This window comes from Dromaius novaehollandiae, chromosome 8 (assembly GCF_036370855.1).
Source record: "Dromaius novaehollandiae isolate bDroNov1 chromosome 8, bDroNov1.hap1, whole genome shotgun sequence".
In the NCBI taxonomy this organism is placed as follows: domain Eukaryota; kingdom Metazoa; phylum Chordata; class Aves; order Casuariiformes; family Dromaiidae; genus Dromaius; species Dromaius novaehollandiae.
This window is the reverse complement of record NC_088105.1, coordinates 27,114,734-27,136,931: the sequence shown is the minus strand read 5'-3', so window position 1 is coordinate 27,136,931 and position 22,198 is coordinate 27,114,734. Positions and strand designations below refer to the sequence as shown.

The 22,198-nt window shown below is 40.0% G+C and overlaps 1 protein-coding gene across 1 annotated transcript in view; it reads left to right on the top strand.

Annotated features, from left to right (window-relative positions):
- The window catches only part of ADGRL2 (adhesion G protein-coupled receptor L2), a 386,461-nt gene that overhangs the window by 68,128 nt on the left and 296,135 nt on the right, over positions 1 to 22,198 (top strand). Inside the window, exon 2 of the mRNA XM_026116423.2 lies at positions 6,926 to 6,986. The gene's annotated coding sequence lies outside the window, so the exon portion shown is untranslated. The remainder of the gene's footprint in view (positions 1 to 6,925; positions 6,987 to 22,198) is intronic.

Here is a 22,198-nt window from a genome sequence, read left to right as displayed (position 1 = left end):
CTCTCCATTCTTCCCTCTTTCTCCTCCAGACCTTGGTGCTTTCTTTCAATCCCAGTTGTTAAGTCTTTGTTAGCAAGCTGTCTTTTACCACGTTCTTTTGCCCAAACATTGATGCATAAATAACTTCAGATTTACATGATTAGCTTCATTTTTTTCTTCACTTCAGATATAAACTCATTTTAATTTCTTTCTTCTAATTTACATGGTGTAAATGTCATCTTCTCACATATTACTCCAATTTCCAAGTATACCCTTGAACCTCACTAAAAGGCTTGAACCCTTTTACTTTGGGTATACAAGTTTTGAAAATAAAAACATGTCTAAAAGGACCATAAGATCTATCATTAACTTCCAGCTTTTAGCACTTTCAGCATATCTTTCTACCCCTGTTGAGAGTCTAAGTAAATGTTCTTAGTTTCTCTTGGCACAGTAATGAGGAATTCACCCTATGCTTTTTCTTCTCCATGGCTTGAAATTAAAGCTCTGTCTCTAGCTATAAGGTGTGTAGCATATCTCTCTGATAGATAAAGTTCATATCAGATTCAAGCTACCCAGCTGTTTCAGAGCTCTGCTTTTATGTCAGGCTTTTGGATTTTGTGAGGTTGGAAGCAGACTTACATATGAAAATTCATATTAATTGTACCTTTTAGTGATATCCATTAGTAGAGGCAGTATTCTTTATTCCTCAAAGTCTAATTTAGTATTTCAATTTTTTAAATTTGGGAATATATTCAAATTCTTATTGGAAAATTGCTCAGAAAAATTAGGAGGTTACTTTAGGAGGAACAGAACAAATGGAAGAGCACTTAATTTTTAAAGGTAGAGGTGAAACAATTTCCCCTGTACAGCTAGTGAGCATCCTTACTGAAATATGTTTAAAGTTCTTCTGCTTTCTCTCAGTGAATTATCTGACATTTGCTAGATAGCTTACAACTTCTCACACTTAATCTATGGCAGCAGCAGAATGAGCAAACACTAGAAAACTCTAAGTCCTGTAGTTATTGTTACTCTGAGAAAAGGAAGTTGTTAGTGCCTTCATGAAAAGATTCACAGGTGATGGGAGATGCCTGCAGTTTCCAAAATCACCAAGAAGCAAGCAGCCCATCTTTTCAACTTAATTTCTCGTAGGTCATTTGTGACTGGGACAGGTTCCCCAACTTGCATCAGGGAAGCTAGAGGTTTAGATTGTATGCCGTGCAACATAGCTTCTTATTTAAGTAAACAGAAAAATATATTGAAATGTGTTCTAGTTAATTGATGGGAAGAAGATGAGATCCTTGCACTCAGATCTTCTGGAAAACTGCAGCTCCATGAATTTTGTGCACTCATGGCTATGAAATTGGTGGGTTAATAGTGGAAATATGTAACATGAGGAGTGAGAAAGGTGGCCAGCCCCCGTGACAGCAGCCCTTTCCATTGCTTTTCCTGCAGAGTCAGTGAATTATTCTTTGTCTTGCTTTATAAAGTAAATCTACTACAAGAAAGGATTTTCTAGGAATATACAGTTTATAAATTGTATTAGAGGGGCTTAGGAGCTCAGAGAATCTCCAGCTGGAGTATAAAGGTAGAGGAGATGCAAAGACAAAGGAGGAAGTCTTTTTATGTGCCTGTTTCTGGAAATCAGTGAGTATCAATATAATATTCCACTGCTTTCTCCTCTCAGCTGGGACCTTCACAGAGGAAAAAATACTGGGAAATAGCAAGGCTAGAAGGGACAGGATGGGAAATACATACTTTGCAGAGGGTCTTTTGTATCCTCATTCTTCTTCATGGCTATGCTGAGCCCCTAGAAAGGGAGAAAGTACAGGGATGGCTTTAGACAAAAGTGAAAGTATTTGAGGGGGAGACTGTCCCCACAGACTGAACTTTGTCTGTACTATCAGGGAAGAATATCATATAGAACTGGCACCAGACATAAGCATAATAGGCCCAGAAAGACAGACATGCCTAAATCAGAGAAGGGGATAGTTCATGGTCTATATTTCCCTCCACCCCCACAATCCTCAACAGCAGCACTTCTCACATTTGGCTCCAGATTGCAATTAGGACACTTCATCCTAACAACCTTGTATTGACCCAAACTCTGTCAAGTCCCTAATCTCTCTCTCCCCTTTTTCCTTTCCCTGTTTTTCCTTCTCAAATCTGGGGAGATGTAGATGTGAATAGACACTGTTGCAGAGGAGAAACGAGAAGATGGGGCTGGGGAGAGGAAGAGGAGTTCTCTGCTTTTCAGGAAGAAAAAGGCGGGGGGGGGATAGTGGAGGAAAGAATTACATGTTTCATGGGGTTTAGGAAAGAGATCTGGTACTGGAAAGATGGGGAGAATAAAGGAGAGACCCCTGCGTGAACAGCCCCTGAAGCCTCTTGCAGTTCCCTAGGTCACCTTTTACCACTCTGGCCAGTCACACACCACAAAACACGCTGACCTTTCTGATATCCTGGCACCTCAACAGTCCCAGTGGTCCTGTTAGGCCAACACCATCCACCTGAACGTCACTTACATCACTGAGAAACCCTGGAACGGGGGGCTCCCCATCGCATGCAGAGGAGGCCAAAACATGCCATCTCATCAAATCCAAAGAAACTGCAGACCATGTCTGTCTCAAGATAGAGACTTTTACATCCTGTGGTCTGGTGGCTGTGGCCCTGGCCTGGGAAACTCATGACCTAGGTTCAGCCTATTTTGCCAAATTCAGTGTGAAAAACTGTTCAGAGTAAAGCATGCCTGCTAGGCTGCGCTACGTACCTTCTCGAAACAGACATTTCCACACTCTTGCTTTTGTTAAATCTTTGAAGGGTTTTATTGTGAGCTCAAGGTAGGGTGAAAACCAGTTTCAAAACCACAGTGTTGCAGGAAAAAGGATTTTTTATCTTCTGATCAGTAATTATGTGGCTTCTGAAAAAAGGTGCTTTCCTTCTCAGAAGCCATGTTAGTGGCTAAAGACATGGCACCAAAGTGTCCCAAACAGCCACTTCTATTGCTGGAAAATTCAAGGATTCACTTGGACTGATTTCCATTCTAAATTCTAAATATAAATATATTAGTAATTCTAAATATCCCCCACTGAATACATTGGGAGAGGAGTTATCTTGGCATTGCACACAAACAGCTTTTCTATATTTCCTTATTTACAGGGATATAGAATTAGTATGATATTTGTCTTTTATCACAAATAAAATCTTAAGCTAGATGATTTGCACATTGCCTTGACTTTTTTTTTCCCTCACTTTATAGTAAAGAATTCTTAGGCCTCATTCAGTGAGTGTAAATTTTCCTGTTAAGTGCAATTGAGAGCCCATTATGAAATTGCCTCGGGTATTTTGCTCTCCTTACCTGACTCCATTGGGTCTTTTGAACCAAAGTACTGCATTCATAGCTTCTAAGAATCCTTCCTTTGAATCTTGATGTTGGGTTTCCCTATTCTTCTCATATTTTAAAGCTTTTTTTTTAATTACTATTATGTTGGCATGTACGATCAGTGAACAAAAAGCCCTATCAATTTCTCCTTTCTGTTAGCAATTTGATTCTGAGATGGTTGTTCTCAAAGCTGCTCTGAACTTTCTCCCTTAAGACAAATGAAATTTTCTCTGCTGCTATGGAAGAGACTATTGCCCTCTTACCCAAAATGAAACATTCCCAGGAGAAATACTACCTTGTGTTCAGAACATTGCATTTTATCACCTCGAGAGACAGGCATCCAGTCTGCCTTCCAGTCTGTATTCTAAAAAGATGAGCTTTAGGACTTAGTCATGGGGCTGGATTTTTCCATTGTCCTAAACCCTTCATAGTCATTCACGTGAGTGTGCGATGGTATAAAATGCTACCAAAACAGAATGAGGGGGGGAAACCACCTCTATGTGCTGTATATCTGGATTGAACACGTGGCCTGTAAACATCTCTCCTAAGCCATGCTTCCTCTGCGCCCCCGGCAGTGCCTGGTTTTAGGCAGGAGGGGGTAGGACAATAGTGCCACGTCTCGCGCTCACATGGGCCCCATATGTCTAGTGCGTCTTTGCTGGGGATCAGTCAGCGGGGCAGTGTGGTGGGTAGGCTGCGGGTTGCTTAGGCATGGGACTTGCTACGGGGAGGTTGGCAGTGGAGCTGCACCTGTTGCTTAACTTTTCTAATAGAAATTGTCACTTAACGGTCACCTTGCTCTGCCCTCGTTTCCTACTAATGTAAGGAGTACTCAAGGTGCAGGCAGGAAAAGTCAGGTGCAACTTTAAAGGAGAAAGAGGGTCCCCAAACTCTAGGCAGATGAGAACAAAGACCTGTTCATACGTGGTTTTTGTAAAGGCAGTGGTGTATCAAGAGCCGAATAATGGAAGCTTAACCTTTAGTAGATTGTGAAGGTGTTGCATTAAAGCTGCAGATGCATCTCAACCATGCTACCTGTCAGGGAAACGCACTGAGTTTATTCTCCACTATTTGAAAAGATATAGAATATTGTGCCTTTCCTTTGTCATTATATAGTGCTTAAAACTGTAAAATAAAAATAAAATAGTATACTGAAATAAGTTGTATGTATTCTTGAATCATAGAAAATATCCATGTAAAAAAAAAAAAAAAACTGTCTTCTACGGGCCTGTAAGCTTAATGCTGACATGACTGTTTTATACAGCCTATTTAAGATAAAGCAACATAAAAGAGAATAGTTCTTCTTCTGTGTAACAGATATTTGAAAAAACTAATTTTAACATAGCTGCAACCTTGAATCCTTGAAGAAATTGCTTTCTAATGTGATATTGTTTTAAGCATTTAGACTTTTAATTAAACTGTTACAGACAGAAGTATTAAGGAAAGCTGTTGAAACCTAACCTCTCCTATATTCCCCCCCCATCTCCCACCCCCATTTCCAAAATAGACCATTTCTAAGTAAGTGACCATTGCCAACCTGAGGCAGAGGGCAGCATTCACCACCTTATGGTATGCTGCAATTTGCACTCCTGATGAATCTCAGCTACCTTTTAACTCATCTTTCTCTGTACGATACCAATAAATGTATTAAAAAATGAATTGCTTCATATGGCCTAATGCAGAATTGTTAAGTGAATAAATGACGTTGCCATTAGCGTTCAGTTATAAACACATTTGAATTTTAAACTGCACATATGCTATTTCTGTGCTAGAAACTAGCAGCTTTTGCTTTTAAAAACCACACCATAGACCCAGTCAATAAGAAGAAGAAGAATACTTAGCATCAAAGATGTCAAAGCTGTTCAGAGAAGATAGTCTTAATATCTCAATTTGATCCATTAGAGACAGATATTAAAGAAGTCTCCTACTTGAGGCCACACAGTGATCTAGTGGCAAAACTGGTATGAGAATAGCACTCCCGTGTCTTAGCTGCGAGCTTGATTTAGCTCCTCATTTACTATTCTGGATATCAATTCCAAAATTAGATTTTATTCATGTGTTTGTTTATTGCTGCAAAGCTGTTTTTCTTTTCTTTTCTTCTTTTTTCCCTCTCTCTTGATAATATTTGAGATCTCCTGTTTCAATTTAGGATCAAATCGTCCTAGTCAGTTTAGGCTGGAGGAGAATTCCTTGAATACCCAGTTATTAATAACTCTGGTTTCACACTCCCCTCCCCCATGTCCTTACTCTAATCACTTCTAATAAAACATTTTTGATCAGATTAGAAATGTATGAAAGAATGGAAAACATTTCTTGGCTCCCAGACACATATAAAGTACTTTATTATTTATTAATTATTATTATTATTTAAGACAGAACCACAGATAAGATAAACACTTTTAAAAAATAATAAAAATGAGTAATGAAACACTTGTCTGCTTCACTTGGCAAAGAATCAGTCTGGGGGTTTTATCAAATACCAGGAGGGAGTGGAAGAGAAAGAGAGGGAGGTGGCTGCAAAGATAATTTAGAGATGGGAATACCGTGCTCTCGGTTAAGCCTGTGGAACAATGAGTTTACCCACAAAGCTAAGTCCTGAAGCAACTTCAGTGACTCTGGTGGACGTCTGCTTGCTTACATTAGCTCAGTATCTAACGCACTCCGTATTGATTTCAAGACAACATCTCCAGATTTGAATTAGGATATCTGAAAGTAAGGCTTGACCAGAATTTAATAGACAATGGTGAGAGAGGTTTCATTGTGTTTTTGTTTTCCAGCAGCTGATGGGAGGGATTTAAATCCACGCTGTTCGAGATCACTTTGAACCCATTTGCAGCTGACTATTGGCCACCACTTTGAAATTTAAGAGAAACCAAACGTATTTCAGGACGTTTATTTCAACCACAGATATAAAACAATAGGGTCCCACTGCAAGCTGAGAGCCTGTTTCTTTTAACAGCGCACATACCGCTTCAAGAAAAAAAAGCATGAAAGGAAGCAGTGGTGTGCAAATCAAAATAAACCCTCGCTGAATCTGTGCTTAGGGAAGAATTCAGGCTTCTCTTTAGTCTAAAGGCCACTTCTTTCCCTCCAGATGAGAGAAATTTGGTTTTAATGGTGGTGGCAGTCTTCTACTGAATGACCTTAATTTTCATGATCAATGCAGGCAGGTGGCAACACTGGTCTCTTCAAATAACTAATTGTAGAGGATTACAAACTGATTGTTTTTTGTTGTTTTTTTTTTTTTTATTAACCCCCATCCCCTGCTACATGGAAGTCAGCAGTTCTTCACCTGCTCTCAGCCACAAAACTGAGCTCCTGGAATCGTTCAGCCACTTTTTCCTTCCTTCCCCCCGTCTCCAACACCCTTCTGGCACTCCTCAAGGTTCACTAACCAAGGAAGAAAAGTCCTCCACATCCTTCCCGTTGTCAGATAAATATAGATTGGTTTCTGGCCAGGGATGTGATCGAATTTATCTTGTTTTGCTTTTTAATGCTTGTAATGTTTGTATTTTAAGTCCACTAACTTTTTTTCTGTGCTTGTTCTTTGTTTTGTGCTTCCTCCAGGTGACACAACTCTGGGGGCATCATTTCACCTGAAGCTGAGAGCGATGGGATCTAAGCTCAGGTAAGATCCCTGTAAGGGATTGGGGGTACTACCGCGGCAGTCTTAATTTTGACTTCTTCCTTGTTGCCGTTTCCTTTTATCCTTTCCTTGAAGCATTTTTGACCAAGTAGAGATGAACATGGACCCCACTAAACTTCACTTGGGCATTTATCCATTAACTGAACTTGAATTAACTTTTTCTTTGGTAATTTTCACCACTGTTATTCAATGCAGTGCGTCCTGTCAACCCTGTGAGCCTGCAGGCTAGCCTAGGACCCCGGCTCATATCCCCTCATTGCAGCATGACATGCTGCCACTTAAGCATTTAATTATGTGTAAGGAGACAACGATCCACATTGTACCCTTTACAAAAGAGCCACAAGGAAAAAAGAAGTCCTACTGCCTTGCCAGCCAAAAGGATATTTGCCAGCACCAGGTGGTGGGAAGCATGTGGCAATGAGAGGGGTGACTCCTGGCACTGCTTGCGCAGCAAGGATAGCAATTAAAAAAATATGCCGCTTTAGAGAGCGAGGCCAGTAGCATTTGGCGTTTGGTGTCAAGGGGCTGAAAAGGGTGCCGCGTGAGGCTGAAAAGCCTTGTAGGGGTCCCTAATGAACCATTTTCTGTGCTCCACAGCCTACTTGAATGATTGTGCTTAGCTGGCTACTGTGTTCTAGTGTCCAGGTCTTGCCAAGTGGTTATCTTCCTGCTTGCATCTGTTTTATTCCATATTCACCTCTCTGGCTAAAAGGGTACAACTGAGTATCTAGGAAGCTGTTGGGTTTTGTTTTTTGTTTGTTTGTTTTTTCGATTGAAATAATCTCAGGAATTTCCACCGGTTGTCTAATTTAATTACCTTGTTTCAAATACCATGTTAGTGGGAGATGTAGAAGAATAGGAACGTGAAATCATCCATACATAAATGTATACTATGCTTGTTTTGGGCATACTGTGATGTCTGTACCTAGCTCCTCTTTTCCAGTAATAATAGACAATCTCTGAGTCATTGGGCAGGGACAACCAAGCAGCAGGTGAGTTTAGCTGCAAGTGTTGGCTTTGCAGACCTTCTGAAGAGGTTTAATGGCTTCATGTAAGCTACAGCAGTATGCACTTTCCTTTGAGTACTAATAACATCATGTTGTAACTTTATCTTCAACACTTGTGGGTTCTTCTGTATTAATAGGAGAAAACCTGTCTTTATATAAGCTTATTTGAGGAATCAAAGTATATTACCAGAATTAATATTGTGCTAGGTAGGTAAATGTTGTAGCTGAAAACTAATTGCTAGAATGTACACAGCGACTGAGAAACTATATTCTATACAACCACTACCTAGTTTAGGAGGGTGAGGCAGTATGATTTGTACTTTTAGGTCTCTGGTTCAAATTTGTATTAAAACAATAGCAGGACACTTGATGGCAAATCTATAGTGGGTCTCTGAAGTCATGCTGAAAGCTGTATAAGGCGGTAATAGACAAGTGTCAATTTAAAATAGAAAGGTAAATGATTAATAAAGTTCATCCTTTCCAGGATTTTAAGTTATATGATCAAAGCTCATCTTTTTTTTAATTCCAGAACAAAATACTATTTGAAACAAATATCTGTCTTTAGAAAATTGGTTCGATTCTGTGTTTAAAGAGAGATTTGCTGTGCATTGTAGGAAAGCTAGATATACAAATGGAGTGTTTGTTTATAAATTCATATGGTCACAGAAGAGATTCTACCTAATTCTGCCTACCTACCTTTTTAAAAAAAAAAAGGTATGAAAAAGAGAGAGACTTTAAGGAGATGACCAGGATGGAAAGGATGGATAATGCAGGCTCCAACTGCATTTATAGTAGTTCACTTTTGTAAGTGAAATATGTTCTTTATTTAGGAAAAGAATGAGAATATGAAATATGTTGCATGCTGGGGATTCTTCAGATTTTCGTTCCATTGATCAGAATGGAAAAAAAAAAAATCTCTGTATGCTAGCTCTTTTTCCAAATTCCCAATCTCGATACTTTGTGTGCATCAGTTTCTTTCGGTGCTCTGTGGAGAGGCTGTACACAATTATGCCTTGCTAGTAAAACAAGGTAAAATAATATAATATCATTGCATTGTCACTGAGATAAAGCATATAATAACTTATTGTTTTAGTTGATCAGCAGGGTGGCCTAGTACAATGAATTCCCCTTTCCTAGCTTTGGCTTATCTTCTGATTTCTGAGAGACACAACAAAGAAAAAATATAATAGCAATAGTCTTTTTGCTTTCACCTTAACATGAATATTGTAATAGCAGAGTCAGCGGAGGGAAAGGACAAAATTATGCAGCACCTGAACAGCACCAGCACCACACACTTGCCTGACTCGGTATTGAGACATTGGACTTGTGCAGAGACACTTGCACAGTGTAATGGAAACATATTCAAGTTCTGCCCTCAATACGAGGTCACCTCTAGTCTAGATAGAACGTTATGTCCCTTTACTATACCTAAAGATATCCCTTCCTAAATCAGGCCTGCTGTGAGCGCTAAACATAAATATCATAATTTTCTGCACTAAACAATTCACAGTTTAAATAGTTTAGCTCTTGGAATGTGACTTTCTGGACTATACTTGTCAATTATGTCCACAAAAGGAGATACAAAGGTAGGTCTCCCCTACGAAACTTTTTTCCATCCAGGGAGATCAGTTAAACCATCAGAATATTGAGCATTTTCTCAGAAAGAAATAATAGGCTGCTTCTGCACTTCATGTATTTGCTTTGTTGAGAGTTGTTGTCATCTGTCTTGGTCTGAGCAATGGGAGAGCAAACACAGAGCTTCTCTGCATCTTATCCTGCCCTTCATGAGAACGCTTCACCTGCTATATAGGTTTTAGCCCAGGCCATAGTGGTTAATTTTTTAGGGAACCCTCTGTTAAAATATTCTCAGCACATAAGTGATAATAGGGGATTAAGGAAGATGATACAGTCTGTTCTCAATGCACTTTTTCTTCCCTGAGGTGCTGTGAAAGGAGTAATGTGAATTTCCAAGGTAAGAAATGATTTCGTCCACCTCTTTCTTGCACCCAAGAGGCAAAGCACTGCGCAAACCCCCTCAGAGCTGTGCTCAGGAGGGCGTGAAATCTGTGCTGCAAGTTTCAGACTAGGGCCTGGCTTCTTCCTTAGTAATTCAAATAAAATGCCTTAAATTTTGTGGTGGATATCACAGGACTGGGGTTACTCAAAAAACTTGCATCACGCAACCTAGTGATGTCCATTAAAATGTTCACCCTACCGGTCCCTTCCCCTCCTCCCTTCTTCAAGCATAGCATAGCATGGGCTGTCTCTAGGAAGGGCTTTAAAGATCAACTTCAGTTCTTTAGGGGCAATCTTGTGCCCTTCTGAGACCACTCAGAGGCTGCCAGAGCTCTATCCCTGAGCCTAAAATAGATGCAAATTGTGCAGATGAAGGAGAGGACGCTCTAACAGCCATTGAATGCAATCTGTAAACACTACTGTTTCATTTATAGTGATGCTACCTAGGCATTTGCACTTAAAAGGAACAATAAAGATGTGTCAGAACAATTGCAAGGCTGCAGAATTTAAACTGCGGCACAGACATTTTGAGCCATGTGAAATGTTGCCTGCAAAAGATCTGCTTTTTCCGTTAGTTTTTGTTTTTACTGAAGGCTGTTCTAGTTCTCCTTGTTTTATGACATGGAATGGTTCATTTGCCTTCAAAGCCTCAAGATGCAAAGGAGGAGGGAAACAAATTAAGTCAAAACTGCAATGACTAGTGAAAACTGCACAAAGTGTGTCAGGGCTCTTCTTTATTTTTCTGTTTAGTTTTGAAATAACTCAGCTGTACAAATGGAAGACAGTTGATTCACTAACTAGAGCCAGCCAAGCTCTAGCAGATAGCAGTAGGTATGCTGCGATGCTTCAGTGTTATTCTTCCTTACAGGACAAAGGGCCAGTCTTCAAATGATACAACCTTTGTAGGTATGGACATACTATGATGAGGATCTGAGCTGCTGTTGCCTTTTAGTCCCTTGTTTTGGAGAGGGAGATTGGCACAGGTGAGAAACTGCACAATAAAAAAGAAAACATGTAAAAAATATCTAGTGGCTGTCAACCAACGGACAGTTACTGATTAAGAAAGAATACCAGGCTTGCATTTAGAGTCCTGTTAAAAGCACAATAAGCTGTGATTGTGAGCATGATTATCTATGAGTATTGCTACTTAACAGCTGCAAATGTGAAAGCTCCGTGTGTCTAGGAAAAACAAGGCAACAGAAGCATTTATTGTTGTTGTACCACAATATATGTGTTCAAAGTGCCCTAATCCTGCTGAATAAGAGCAAATAGCCCTGGAGAGAGGGAATGGGGAGTCTAAAAAGGAATAGATACAGTTTGTACATATAAACAGAAAAAAAAAAGTTGAAGGAGTAAAGCTATGTGAATGTTAAGGTAAGGCTGGTTTTGGAGGTAAAGCAGCATAATATGTGTTGTGAGATTTGTTGTCATTCTGGATCTTCTAACTTCCTGTGGGATCTTGACATCTGATTTTTATACATAGTGTTCATTTGTATTTCATTAATGCTTAGAGGCCCTGGCTGAGACTCAGCCACAGTAATCTAGCTATATCCCAAAGGTTTCACAGCCTAAATAAGTAAATGTCCCAAAATTGAAGTCAATTCAGGTTGCCGAAGTCCTTGTCCTATCTTAATGGTATTTGTTTTGTTTTGTTTTGTTTTTGCGGGTGGGGGGAGAAAAAAGGGGGAGATTGGCTTGTTTGTTTGAGGGTGGGTTCTTTTGCCTTTTTTTCCAACCTTCAGTAAAATGAGTGATCTGCACAATAAGAACATACTGTTCTCATCTTACAGAAAAGTTATAGCATAATTAATGATAGTAAAATGCTCTAAGAGCCTTCTAATTGATATATTAGAAGTTCAAAGTGATAGTGTTTATCATACAATATAGATCTGAACCATGTGAGCAACTGTCTTTTGAATCGGTAGCAAGAGTTTTTGCTTTAATAGTTCTGTCTGTATGTGAGTCTGTATATGTGAGTGAAAGAGAGATCATGCAGGGTAAAACATACCATAAATGCTATAAAGTCTCATACAATTGTGTCAAGGAGTAAACCCAAATGAACTTGCAAAGTCATGTACTAGTTCAATTTTGGAAAGGAAACCCTGGCTTTGAAGCCAACTAAATCAATCCCTAGTTCAAATTAAATTTGGAGTATCCTGTGAAACTCCAATACACAACTCCAATAACAATCAGCTCTTAAGGTGCAGGCAAATAATGTTTCATTTAAAAGAAATTGAATGAGGATTACTGACAGAGAAAGTTTTTTGATGCTGTTTTGTCGTTAAAGTCAAATTATAGCATTATTGTCTTAATCCCATATGTCTCAATCATCTCTTGCTCCTTCTGTGTCTCTCTAATGCACAAAAAGCCCTGTGCATGGTTGGTCTTGTGTCTTCATCTCATTAAAACCTTGCCATGCAAATGTATTGTAAGTGTTGCCTGAAGACTTCTGTCTCATGCAAAATTTAGCTTAAACTCTACCGGCATCAAATAATTTGTTATGCACAAACCTTCTGTTTGGTTTGCTGACATTCCTTCTTAGCTGACTCTCATGGTGATTCATTATCTTGTGATATAGATTTCCAAGTATCATCTTTGTATTGATTTTTATATCTTTAATAACCACTCCACAGAAGATGGCTCCACTTGGTGTCATTGATCGCATCAAAAATTCAAGGCTTACAGAAATACTAGAGGGCTAATTGGTAGCAGAACATTTCAGACTTAATCTTAATGCAGTCTTAATCTTCTGCCTAACCTTACTTGAAGATTTCCTTATTGAGGCTAAAGGGAAACTAGTGAATAACTGGAAATTACCTGGTGAGAGCAGGTAAGAGCATGAGAAACAGGACTAAGTGCGGAAAATGGAAATAACAAAGATTAGATTTGAAAAACAACTTTTTTTTGTCTCTTCTGCTCTACCTAAGTTTCCTTCTTAAATAAAAGGCAGTACATAATTCTTCTGTTAGGGTGAAAAGGAGTGTTCACTATGTCACATACTGCACAGTGGGCCAAATGTATTTGGGGTTCTGACTTAATTTAAAGAAAATTATTATGCTTGGCATGTTCAAAAACCTGGTATGTATGTCACTCTTTTGAAGTGGAGATGATCAAAGACAGGAACTTAAAGATAAAAATTACCTGTGTTAGATTTGAGGGCTGTATGTGTAAGCATCCGGCCTCAGACAGTCAGGCCTTGACTAGGTTTGAATTTAGGATGCTTGAAAATGTGGGCCAGAACGGCAATCTGGGAGTCCTTCAGGCTGCTTAATTTGCTCTAATGTGCTGCTTAAAGCCTCTATCTCTTGTTACAGTCTTTCAGCAACTTGATTTGTCGATGACAAGGAGGTGTGATTTGTGTGTCCATGTTTTTTCGGGGCTACATTTGTGACACTTTTTCACTAAGTTATTTTCCAGGATTTTGCACTGCTGAGTTTTATCATAAAACTTCAAGACAACTGAAAATAAACTGCCCTGAAATATTAGGGATGGGTTTTGCAGTGATAGACGAAGAACGTGTAGAGACAGCAACATGTTAAAACCTGGAAAGATAATTTCTCAAAAAAGCTGCCCTTGTAAATTGTTAAAAAGCTGTTTAAAAAAAAAAAAAAAAAGTGTCTCCCAACAGCCACATGGTCTGTGGATTAAACATAGCAAGGCAGATTGTCCAACTAGTACTAAGAGTATCAATCAGGGCTACTCAATCAATTCTTGCCAGTAAAAGGCATCAAGACAGCATCAAGTCCACTGGTTCAGTCAGGCACCGCCTGCCATCTGTGCGATGGGAACTGCCTGGTACGCTTCCGCAGACATCAGAAGAACTGCTAGAAACACGGGATCTCCCATAGGAATGTGAGACGCATCATGTGTCTGGGACCTTAGCAAGAACGGGGGTAAAACATATTCATAGACAAGGTTGAAGTCCTCTGTTGGAATAACCGTGGTCACTTTTTCACAGATTTCTGGAGATCTCCATCCATAAGGAGCCTCTGTGGTAAGCACCAGACCCTATCAAGTCAGGCAGCTTAGAACTAGTTTGAACAACCTAAATTTGGAGCTGGCCATAAGAAACTCTCATTATTCTCACAAAGTCCAATCGAAAACCCATTACACAGTTAATGCATCCATTGACTCCCTCATGCCTTTATTATGTTTCTGTTGTCATTCTCAGACTGATAGGAAATTGTCCACATTCAACCAGCTCTTCTTGAACAGGAATTTTCAAGGTTTTTTTCATTTGAGATTTTTATTGTGTTCATCATCATTACCTGACTGAGGAAAGTATTCCTGCAGTAACCTGATCAGTCCGGGAAGTGCTGTCACCTTATTTCCAGGGAGAGGGCCAGAGAAATAAAAGGTCTGGCTGCATGCAGTTTATTCGCACTGGTGAATGGTGACTCCCAGAAGTTTTGTCTGGCCCTGTTGAACTGTGCCTATTAATAGGAACATTTTCCTTAGCCATCATTATGGCTGAGGGATCTACGGTTTGGCCCAGGGCCAACAGGTAGGTTATTTGGCTAGAGACAGTGGTAGAGCCAGGAATGAAGTCTATATCTACTGACTTCCAGCCTTGTATTTTGCCTTTCTGTTAGCTTAGAATTGTCTTCCATTAAAAAAAAAAAAAATTATAGTCATTCACACCCACATTTAATGTGGATGTGATGTACAAGATGTGTGCGTTATCTGTATCTCATTGTCAATGTTTACATACATCATTTGTATTAAAAAAGAAAAAAAATGGAACTGGAAGGTGCAATGTATTGACAAGATTTAGATGGCTGTTTCTTGTACCTGAATTCAAATATAAGCACAGGGAAACTTTTCTTCTTTGCCCCCAGCAGCAACATAATAGAAAAGGCTCTGAAAAGAAGTGCCAGAACAAACATGATCCAGATGTCCATTAAATCTCTGCCTTTCTCTCTTAGTTTTTTCCACAATTTTTTTTTTCAAGCTATATTATTAGTTTTGCAAGGGTGGAGAGTAGGACAATGAGGAAAAAAAGCTACTGGTGATTCCAGAAAAAAAGCAAACACTAAGAAGTAAAGGCTTAAGAGATCACTTTCTTGCTTTTGTTTCTACACAAAATGTTTTTATTCCATTCATTGTTTTGTTTTCAGAATATTTCAGTTTTTGAAAGAAAAGCCCTGTGATCTCATGCCTTACTTACTTTGAAATTCTTCCTTTTTCTCATAGCATGTATAACTTACAGCTTTTAGTAAGCATCATTCTTCAAATATATCCTTCACTTTGTCCATCTGCCAGTGTTCATAGTTCACGACATGTAGCTGTGAGACCTGCTGGTGCTGCAGGACATAAGAGTAATTCCCATTGATTTCAATGGGTATTACATGCATCCTGCAGTGGGAGAGTAGGACCCGTAAGTTTCAGTGAATAGCAAATAGTCATGTAAGATCCACGGGTCCTATTCTTTCACTGCAGGATATGTTGAAGTCAAAGGGAGTTACTTGTTAAACAGTGTGATAGGAAAAACTTATAAAATAAAGCTGTCCATTCATTATTGTATTTTGATGAATTCGTTTCAAAGATCCTAGTAATCTCACTTTTTCTTATTGAAAGTTTATTAGCTTCTGACCTTTTGCCTTCTTCCACTTCATAATTGAAAAAGAAGCTAACCCCAAATGTATAACATATAACATATAAACGTATAATGTATAAGGGAAAAGCCTACAGAATGAATGAGAGAAAACTGGTTTATGATATCACCATGATTTAGTATAGACTCTAAGCAGCTCTTTGTGAAACACTAAAATGTGATTATTCTCAGGGAAGGCTGTCTGCTCACACTAGGCATCACAGCACAAATACCCAGTATTAGTGCCACTGATCTAAAATGATCTAAATAAAAGAAATTAGAAGATATACAGAAGATACAGAATTTGCACTCCTGGTGTCTCAAAAACTTTTTCTTGTGGCTTGAATTTTGAGGCTGAGCTCTGATCAGATCCAAATTCCTACCCAAGGCAGAATTCAAACATCTCCTTCACAAGCATGTTATAACATTAGCTGAAGGGAAGGGTTTCTTCCCATCCCCCTGCCTTCCCTTACTTCTCCACCCCCAAGTACTCTCCTTGGTAGTTTGAAAGCAGAAAAGAACTTAAGAAATCTGGGCAGTCTATCAGTTTGCTATGGTTCATTTTAGCTAATCCAGACATCCAGCACAGCAGGGGGAAAACTGCTGTATCTAGTGAAACAAGAGCATGAATAATTAAAACTCTGTTATTAATGAACTTCCAGTCGTTATGTAAATGAAACTGATTTCAAGTCTAATTTGTCAGCCTGAATTCTTTTTCTGTTCTCCTTTTGTCTAGGACAAGAACTCATCATAATGGACTTGATAATAAAACACTGGCAGACATGCTGTGTGCAGCGCCCATCTGAGTTAGAGCTTTTAGCATGGTTAATTGATACAGTTACTGCAGGATAAGTCTATAAGGCATTTTGTATGGCTTTACGTTTTACAAGCTTTCCCCCCCTTCCTCTTTTGACAGTACCAGCCATTCTTTGCACATTCCTCATTACCGTTTACCTTTACATTTTACATGAGGGGTGGCTTGTAATTACTGGCTGGTAAATAGTTTCCTTCGCATTTTGTGTGTCGTTCAAAGACAGCAGAGTTCAGAGAGGTCTGTGGGAAGGGAAGTGTGTAGTTATCAAACAATGGCTAACAGTCACCAGGAGAAAAAGCTTGTCAAAGCACAAGGCTACTAAGCACTGGGTCCTTGCCCTGTTGCCTTGGATCAGGTGTCAGTCATCATCCTGCCTACTACGTTTACTTTGATATGAAATAACCGATAGTGAAGTTGTACAGAAAGGACAGCCACTCCATAGGAAAGGGTCCCAAGTAAAGCCTGAGTTTTAACTTCCCTACTATCACCAGAAAGAGGCATGTGCGTTTGAAATAGTCCATGCCCCATGTTGATCAAGCTCTCCTATATAATTGAAGTGGTTGTGAACCTGTTGGGGGCCAAGGATGGCCTCCAAAATCAGTTTTTATATCATGCTATTTTTAAAAAACTCCTCTCACCATGTGTTTCTTCTCATTTTCACCACCTTTCTCTCTCTCTCTTTTTTAATCTGCTTATCAATATTCAGCATATTTGGGCCTATTATTTCAGACTTGTGTTGTTGTCAGGGTCAAGAATTTTGCAGGAAAAAATATGCTAGTGAAGGTTCATGAAGGAAAGAAGGACAGGGAACATTTATTTCCATGTGTGCCTTGTGCCAAGCAAGCAAGAACTTAATAAAAGGACATCAAAATAGGATATTAAAAAGAAAAGGAAGACCCCTGTCTTTCTCTTCTCTCAAAACCATGGAAAAAGCAGTGCCTGCAGTCTCCTGGCACCAGCCCAGCTCTGGTATAAAGGGGGAACTGGAAACTGGCCATTTTGCTCACAAGCAAACTGTGAAGTAAGACCTGTTTGTTTTATCCTGTGTCAGAAACAACCCATCTCTTTGTTTGCCTTCTGCTCTTTAGAGCTTTTTTGTTATTTTGGACTTGTTTGTTTGTTTTCGTTTTGTGCCAGACTTTTCTTTGTCATTTTGCTTTTTTAAGAGGGACAAAAAGGAAGGAAAGGATTTCTGGTTCTGCTCTAGGAAATCGAATAAAGGTGAAAAATCCTCTGCTTGGAGGTAGGAAAAATTGTGTCTTGATATTTTCTTCTGTTTTTTCCTTTTTCCCTCTACCTTACCTTTTCTCTTGTGCCATCCTTGTGCAGAAGTCTAACTAAATGCATATGGGGAAACTCCTGGCCTTCTGGTCTTGCACGAGCCTGGTGGGCCAAGTCAGAGGTCTGAGCATTGCTGTGGGTGCGGGGGAGCTGTGGCAAAATGTGCTGGCGCAGGAGCTGGAAGGAATTACCGCTAGAGGAGGACAGGAGATAGGGGAGGAGCGTATGGAGAGGTAGCATTTCCTTCAAACGGTCACACTGGGACAACGGTAGCAACGGAAACCTGAGAAATGACTGAAGCTCCAGGAGGGAACAACTGGGAGAGCAGGGCGAGGCATGCGGCAGGGGAGGCAGGGGCAGCGGGCAGGCAGAGCGCGGCCAGGAGGGGCTCTCTGGTGTCAGAGACGCATGGCAGGTTTCACAGCGGTGATGACTTGAGTGCATTTGTTTCTTTTTCAGCTTCCTTAGGGATATTCTTGAATGTGTAGATTTTCTGTAAACGTTACACGTCAGGTGTTCGTGTGATTCTAGAGAAACTGTTGTTAACTAGAATTATTTTTACATAAAGCTTTTGCTCTGGAATCAAAGCCACGCGTCTTACCAGAGCTAACGCACAGAGGGGCTGGGTGTACACCATTGCTGGGCCGTGGACGGCGTGGCTCTCCCGGCTTTCGGGCCACCCCGCTCTGTTTCCGAGCCGGCGGCCCCTCTGCGACATGCCCAGCTCAGCCTGGGGCTGGAGCCCGCGAGGGAAACGGCCCGCCCACCCGAACCTCACGCTAGGCCCCGGCCTCCCTGCGCAGCCTGACCCGCCATGCGCCCGACCCGGACGCGCGAGTTGAGGTTCGGCAGAGCCGCGGCCCGCCTGCAGCAGACGTGCATGCGCCCCAGGCCCACAGCGGCAGCGCCCCATGCCTCCCGCCGGGCAGGGCCCAGCCCCGCGCCGGGCTTTGCTGGGGGGGCGCTCCGGGTCTCCCGCTTGCTTTACCTCCCTGTGCGACCTGTAAGAGGTAGTCAGGGAATACCGTGCCGTTTCTCTTGAAGGAAGAAGTTGTTTTAAAAGCAGCTCCTTTCTGTCGCACTTGGGGGTGAGGACTGTGCGGTGCTGTGAGCCCTCGGCCAAGGAGCTTGGGGTAGTCGGAGCACGCGTTAAAACCTCTGCAGGAGTGCTGCTGCTTGAGGGTATCCCTCAGATGCGTGTTCGGAGGATGTATTTTAATACTTGCTAGCCTGACTTTATTATTTTTACAATAATAAGACCCAAAATAGATTGGATACTTGCTGAAGCTTTAAAATGTTCTTGCAACATAAAGATAATGTAAAATCTAATTTAATTCTGAAGCCAGAGCTAAAAAGAAAGGATAAGGGGAGAAGCAGGGGAAAAAAGTTTTGTTTCTGGAAAACAAATTCTGTCTCCCACAAAGCAGGTGTTTATAGAAAGCTTCATTTTAATTCAGTGTAGCGAATATCCCTGTCCACACTGTTTGGAATAATACCAGGTAACGCAAAGCTGTAGCAAAGACCTGCAGATTTCCTTTCGCTCCGTAACAGTTGCCACAAACACATTTGGCTATTTTTTTAATTATTATTTTACTCCGTCTATATCCAGCAATGGGGGTGGTGGTGGAAATAGCAGGTTTTTTACAGTCTAGAAGTCTTTTTTTTTGGTCACAGTTAAGCTAAATATACACAGGTGGCTAGGTGGCACTGTGGATTAATGTACTTCTGAATTAATGTGCCTGCAGTGGCTGATATCGCAAAGTGAGCAAATGTGAAGTGCAGGCTTGCTTCCCCTCCTCATTCACCCTCCATGCAGTTGCACGAGAGTTACGTTATTTGCACGAGCTCAGAAGGCCCAAGGACGGAGCAGTGTAGGTCCTGCGGGAGGTGCATCCATGCACCTCTGTTTTGGAGCTACGTACTGCTTTGCATCCACTGTACTGATGTTTGCTATGTATTTCAACTGTAACAAAGAGAAAGCTACCGAAACTGTAAAAACTGTTTAAAAAGAGCTTTTCAGTTGTTGGATATAAATGGAGAAAAAACTCAAAAAAAACAATACCGGTACTTCTCCAGCACTGTGGGCCCTGAGAAAGTACCGTAGGAGCCCTACAAGGCTGAGAGCTGCTGGTTCCTGTTGAAAGCAAGAAGTGCTCTAAATCCTGCTGAAATTCAACCAGTCCAAGCAACCAGACACACGTTGTACGAAGCCACATACAAAACATGCCTCTTTGTAAACAGTTTTTTAGTGTAAATATTGTAGGTTTTTTTCAGGGTGGTCCTTCCACTGTATAATCGGTAAGCCTAGCTTGAACAGTGACTTTGGTGGAAGTTCTTGATTGCAGCAGTGCCTAACTAAAGCCAGATGAAACTTACTTATCTAAGACATTTCAGCCATTTAAAATATTTTGCTTTTCTGAGAAAAATAGAAAGTAAAATGCACATAACCAGTAGAAATCAATTATTGCACATTCTCAGCATCCTCTAGTCAGCTCCAGAGGTAATAATCACTATAGGGATTTCTAAAAGGTAATTACTGTATATTGCTTAATTATAGTTTATTAAGATCAAACATACTTAAGTATTTAGTTGATGTAACAGGAAAACACAGTCTGTGTTTATAGTTTTAAATGCAAACAGTGCAATCTGCACTGAGGCTTAAAAAAAAAGTGTTTTTTAGGATACAGTAGTTCAGATGTCAAGACTACTGAATTAGCTACCTTTCCTTTTATAATATAAAACAGTTTCTGTGACCTAAGGCAACAGTGCTTTATGGCGCATGGTATGTACTCAGCGTTGCTGTTCCTTTCTAGGAAAGTTGAATGTTGCAGCAGAGGGGAACCGGTAAGATATGGAGTATTAACTGCAAGATATTCTTTCATGTATACTATTAGTCAGAGATGTATATGTGTATACAATTAGTTAAAGAAACAACTCTGTAAAGAACTAAGTGCCTGTAAAAAGCAAACTGATTAAGAAAGCAATACCTAACATCTGACTAGATCTATTTTCTGTAAACTGAAAAGGAAAGCTGCCACTTCTGCTAAAGGCAAGAGCCCTTGTTGCAGCCAAGAGATTTCACAGCAGTTCAGTTAAAGCCTAGCTAATGAATATAAGTTACTTTGGTGGATTTTAGCTGACTTTGAAATTAAAGTCTGAAACCGCTGGATGCTGCTAGCAGAGCTAGGCTATAGCAAAATGGACTTAATAAACTCCATTGTGCAGCTAGATCCCTAGTGAGATTTGCCTTCCATCCGTGACCAATTGGTATTATTTTTTTGGTGACTGGTACTTTTGTCTGCGAGAATGGGATTTCTGGGAGTGATTAGCACTTTTCAGCAATGATTGACAGGTTGTAGCAGCAATGAGACAATAGGAGGAATCATTAGGAATTCAAATGCAGATTTTTGTTTGCATGCTTTAGGACTGATTCGAGTGGAAGTGAAATCTAGATATGAGGGCAGAAATCAGCCATTATTTTGTCCATTTTTATAAAATACAAAAGGAAAAACGATGAAAATGTGTTGAAAGCAAAAATGGAAAAGAGGAGAGGAGAAGCCGTAGGATCACATTATTGTGGAACAGGATTCTTCCAGTACGTCACGTTTTTGTTCCTTGCAGGACACGCTCTAAGTGTTGCGCACAGGAGTCCTGAGTGTATGCCAAAAGCAGGGAAGTGCTGCTTTAAAACTTTGAGAGTTAATATTTGAAATATTTTTTTTCTCCTGCTGAAAAAATAAATCTGTTGTAAGTCAGCAAAAACTAGTAAGACTTTTGCAGAGGAAATGCATATATTGGTGCTATGGCGAGGCTTGATAGAACCGACTCCATTGCATCTAAACAAGAGGCCGTAGGGAAATAATTATAGTGAATGATTCAAGCATTGACCAGAAATTGATAATTGGCCATAAATAATTAGGAAAGAATGCAGTGTCAGTGGTGTAAATTATGTAAATGTAGTAGCTCTGTCCCTAGATACTGGTTCTGAGTGCCTTACAAGTGATTTTTTAATTCAGATTATAAATCTAATATACTATACATGACAATTTAATCTTGTTTGGAATCAAAGCTACCAAGATAATACAGAATTATACAAGCCTAATCAAAGAGGGAAAAATCAGATGAACATCATTATTTTGGAGAGCTGGTTTAATGGGAGCTGACATTTTCAAAAGAGCATGGATTTTCTTTTTTTCTTTTTTTTTTTTTTTTTTTTTTTGCTTCCTGAGACAACAATTAATCTGAACTAGGCGTCTGAAGCAAAAGGCAAAGAGAACAGAACATTTTACTTTGAATGAAATTACAAATGCGAAGGACAGTGTGTTTCATATCTCACAGGGTGTTTAATATTTAAAGTATGATTTTGTATAGCCAATACTGTTTACATAAAACAACCATGGCTCTGGATTTTTATGCATAACTTGTGGGCTCTTCAGGGAGAGGGCTGCATCTCTGAATATGTTGTGATTAACTTCTGAAGTTT